General features: G+C 38.0%; 1 pseudogene; it reads right to left on the bottom strand.

The window, feature by feature from the left end:
• Positions 1 to 2,634: 2,634 nt before the first annotated feature.
• Positions 2,635 to 4,018, bottom strand: LOC105740226 (annotated as a pseudogene).
• Positions 4,019 to 4,876: the final 858 nt, after the last annotated feature.

Here is a 4,876-nt window from a genome sequence, read left to right as displayed (position 1 = left end):
GTTTTATAGAGACAGGGCATGTGCCACTGAGATCAACTAACTTAAAAATTTTTATAGAGAAGGAGTCTTGCTATGTTGCCCAGGCTAATCTTGAACTCCTGGCCTCAAGTGATCCTCCTGCACTGGACTGCCAAAGCATTGGGATTATAGGCATAAGCCACCATGCCTGGCCTAAGTCTAATGTTTCTTTCTTGATTTTCTGTCTAGATGATCTGTCCATTGTTGAAAGAGGGATGCTGAAGTACCCTGCTGTTATTGTATTACAATCGATCTCTCCTTTTAGATCTAATAATATTCATTTATGTTAGGGTGCTTCATGATATATTATTCATAATATTATATATTCATCATATATTAGGGTGCTTCAGTGTTGAGTGTATATATATTTACAATTGTTAATCCACTTGTTGGATTGATTCCTTTGTCATTAGATAATGACCTCCTTTGTTGCTTTTTATAGTTTTTTACTTAAAATCTATTTTATCTGATAAAATGTCTATCTCTTTTATCCTTTGTCAGGAGTATGAGTACTCCTGCTCACTTTTGGTATCTGTTTGCATGAAATATCTTTTTCCATTCCTTTACTTTCAGTCTATGCTTGTCTACCAGTGAGGCTAGTCTCTTGTAGGGAGCATATAGTTGGGTCTTGTTTTTAAATCCATTCAGGAGCTCACTTTAAATTGGATAATTTAATCCATTTATATTCACGGTTATTATTGATAAGTAGGATGTACTCCTGCCATTTGATTGTTTTCTGGCTGTTTGGTAGATTCTTTTTTCTTTTCTTCCTCTCTTACTGTTTACCTGTGGTTCAGTGGTTTTCTGTGATATTAAGCATTGTTTACTTTATTTTTCTTGTTTGTGTGTCTGTTTTAATTTCTTTTTTTTGTAGTTATTACAGGGCTAACACAGAGTCTTGTAGTTATAATAGACAACTTTAAACTGATAATAATTTAACTTTGGTTGCATAAAAATACTCCATACTATTGTTCTCCTTCCAAAATTTGTCTTTTCATTGCCTTAATTTATATCTTTATTGCATGTTCCTTAGCCACTAATTGTAGCTCTTATTGACCATTTTGACTTTAACTTTTCATACTAAAGCAATGACAGATTTACATAGCACCATTATAGCACTGGAGTAGTATCAGTTTGATTATGAATGTACCTCTACTGATTATTGATTTTTAGCTTCCAGTTGCAGCACTCCTTTAAGCATTTCTTGTAAGGCTGGTCTAGTGGTAATAAATTCCCCCAGTTTTTGCTTATCTGGGAAGGTCTTTATTTCTGTTTCATTTCTGAAGGATGAGAGTTTTGCTAGATATAGTGTTCCTGGTTAACAGGGGTTTGTTTTGTTTTGTTTTGTTTTGTTTTTCAGCACTTTGACTATGTCATCCCATTCTCTCCTTGCCTGCAGGGTTTCTGCTGAAAAATCTGCAGAGATTCTAATGGAGATTCCCTTATATGTGACTTGATGCTTTTGTCTTATAGCTTTTAGAATTCTTTCTTTGTCTTTGATTTTTGGCCATTTGATTATAATGTGCCTCAGTGAGGATCTTTTTGGGTTGAATCTAATTGGGGATCATTGTGCTTCCTGGATCTAGATGTCCATGTCTCTCCCAAAACTTGTAAACTTTTCAGCTATAGTCAAATAGGTTTTCTGTGCCTTTGTTTATCTTTTATCCCTCTGGCATTTTTATAGTACAGCTATTTCTTTGCTTAATGATTTCCCTGAAGTCTCATTGACTTTCTTCATTCCTTTTTTTTTCAGGTTCAGACATGTATATATTTTTTACTTACAAATATTCATCTGACCAAAATTCAGCATAACCTTTATTGAACACTTAACAATTGTTTTGTATTTAAAATAACATTTCATTCAAACTTTATATAATTCAGTAAAGTTTTTATACAGCAATCAATGCTTAAAACCTGGAAAATCTGTAGAAAAGAGATTTTCACATAAAATAAGAAAAGAAAAATGTGAGGTATGCTTCATACACACATATGCATTCATTCTGGCCCATGTACATGCACACACACACACGCACACCTGTGTGTTCACACAGGCATATTGATTCTCACTCACAAAGTGGCTGCAGCATAGGCAAAAGATTGTAGGTCCAAAGGAAAATGATTGATTGTTCTAATAAAGAGTCCATGTAGCTAAGAAAAAACTAAAACAAAACACAGTAATCTTTTGAGGAAATTACTACCTCAAAAAATGTTCTCAAGGTGAATTTGAGATCTAAGCCTACTAAATTACTTTTGCACAGCAGCTCCCTGCAGTCCAAGGCAACTTGTGCAAATAGAAGGAATCAAATGAAACTAGTTTCTGTACTTTTTTTTTTTTTTTTTTGAGACGGAGTCTTGCTCTGTCGCCCAGGCTGGAGTGCAGTGGTGTGATCTCAGCTCACTGCAACCTCTGCCTTCTGGGTTCACGCCATTCTCCTGCCTCAGCCTCCCGAGGAGCTGGGACTACAGGCGCCTGCCACCACGCCTGGCTAATTTTTTGTAGTTTTCGTAGAGATGGGGTTTCGCCGTGTTAGCCAGGATGGTCTTGATCTCCTGACCTCGTGATCCGCCTGCCTCACCCTCCCAAAGTGCTGAGATTACAGGCATGAGCCACCTGTACTTTCTTAAACAAGGATGTAGGATGCTCACAGGTGCCTAGGGGCACTCTCATCATGCCAGGTACTGCTGCAGTGCCATCTTTGCCTTGTCACAAAGGTCTGAATCTGGTGGCTGACTTAGTTTATGTAGAATATCTATGATGCCCATGTCTCACAATTTATCCTGGCATTCTTGTGAACCTTCCTCTTCATTCCATAGGAGGTTTGATATACAAAACATAGCTGGAAGCTGCAGTTTGACATGTGAATGGTCCATGTAATATTTGATTTTCTGAAGGATATCATCATTGGTCATAATACATTCTTTTGCTGTTGTCTCATCTTCTATATTGGCTAAGATGCACAGTATCTACTCTTTGACCTTAAAGTTATGTTCCCCTTCCAGGATAAGGATGACAGCTTGCATAATTTGCTTTCCATGAGTACTCATTATTTTATTATATGAAGCCAGGTCAAGAGGAGATTTCTAAGAAGTCCCAGTGTCTTCATCAGCACATTCAAATCTGAATCTGATAATAACCAGAATAGCTGTTCAGTACTCAAGCTTTGTAACATGTCTGCTTTTATTTTTTGTTCAGCCTGAAATGCCATATTCATTAAAGCCCAAATTCTGCTCACTCATAAAGCAGGATTTTTCACTCCAAAGTAGCTTTACAACTCCTGATTTTAAAATTGACTCTTCCCTTGGAGAAAATTCAAGAAGATTATATACTATGGAAGATGCTCCTACTAGGATTTCATCTGGTGCATTTTGTAAAACCTTCATTAAAGGTTTTCACAGAGTGTGATCCTAGAAACTGTTTTGAAGCTGCTGCACAGATCTGGATAAACGGTGCAAACATCTGACAGCAGGTAACCAGGTAACTGCATCTTGACACTAGACTCAGACAAGCCAGTCACAATTCAGTCCATCATATTTTCAGTCTCAGGGCTTTTCTTCTGAATGTCTTCATCATTTGCTCTAAGAGAGTCGTAGAGATTGAATGCAGCCTGGCAGAGTTCATGAGCATGTTTTAAATCATGATCAAGCCTTTTGATATCAGTAATGGCACTCAATGAGTTGGGATACTCGAAATAGTCAGCAAACATGGCGATGAGGTGCTCAGTTACACTAGTGACTCTCTGTAGCTCAATATCTGGTTCAATCAGACAGGCAAGTGTCTCAGCTCCTTTAACTCTCTCCTCTAGTAATCTCTTCTTACTGCACATTTGAACCAAATAAGGCAGTGTCTTTAATACAGTTGTTATCTGTCTGAATTGCTCCAGCTGTATACGTGTAAGTTAAACATTTTGCTGATGTAAGGTGCATCTCAGTATGCTTATCCCTCTGTAACATCGTCACAAAAATCTGTGATAACAATTCTCCATCAACCAAAACATTTACCAGGGTAAAACTGAGAAACATTTCAGTGCTTGTGTTTGGACTTTGTAGAAGAATGAGGTTAGTAGGTGAGCAATATTCTTAACTGCACCACGGCTAAATAAAATTGTTTGATGATCTGGCCCCTTTACAGCAGTGTGAGACGATCCGACAGATGTACTCCTGGATATAGTGGAACCTGCTAAGTAGTGCCATGAGGTGCGGTGTCTCTGTGGCATCTGTAAACAGTAGCTCCTTTGGAGTGACAGGACTGGAGAATTCCAGTAACTTTCATTCATGGTCTGAAAGGAAGCTCATGCCGATTGGGGTCTCCAACAGGCACACCATCTTGATCCTTCCCGCTTGGCTGCTCTCATTCTTTTTTATTCTCATTTTCTTTTATTTTTTATTCTCATTTTCTTTTCTGGCTAGGTTATTTCAAAAGACCTGTCATAAAGTTTCAGAATTCTTTTTCCTCCTTCCTCTTATCCTCCTTTTCCTCCTCTTCTTCCTTCTCCTGTGGTCTGTTGCCAGCCCCATTCTACTTCCGCTTCTTGTACTGTGGGTATTGAGCACATCCTGAGTGCTCCTACAGTCTGTGGCCATGTTGGCTGATGCCTTTACTCTGATCTAGTCCCAGTTGCTCTCTATCTTTCAGGGTCTTCTGGTAATTTCCATGTCCCTGATAGAGCCCCTTCTTGCTTTCTAGTATGGTTATGCATTCTCTCTCTCTTTCTCTTTCTTTCTCCTTCCTTCCTTTCTCTTTCTTTCTTTTCTTTCTTTCTTTCTTTCTCTCTCTCTCTTTCTTTCTTTCTTTCTTTTCTTTCTTTCCTATCATTTTGAGGGTTTTATATGGGATGAGGAGACTGGTATATATACTCTG

This window comes from Nomascus leucogenys, chromosome 8 (assembly GCF_006542625.1).
Source record: "Nomascus leucogenys isolate Asia chromosome 8, Asia_NLE_v1, whole genome shotgun sequence".
Lineage (NCBI taxonomy): Eukaryota > Metazoa > Chordata > Mammalia > Primates > Hylobatidae > Nomascus > Nomascus leucogenys.
This window is presented reverse-complemented; position numbering and strand designations above follow the sequence as displayed.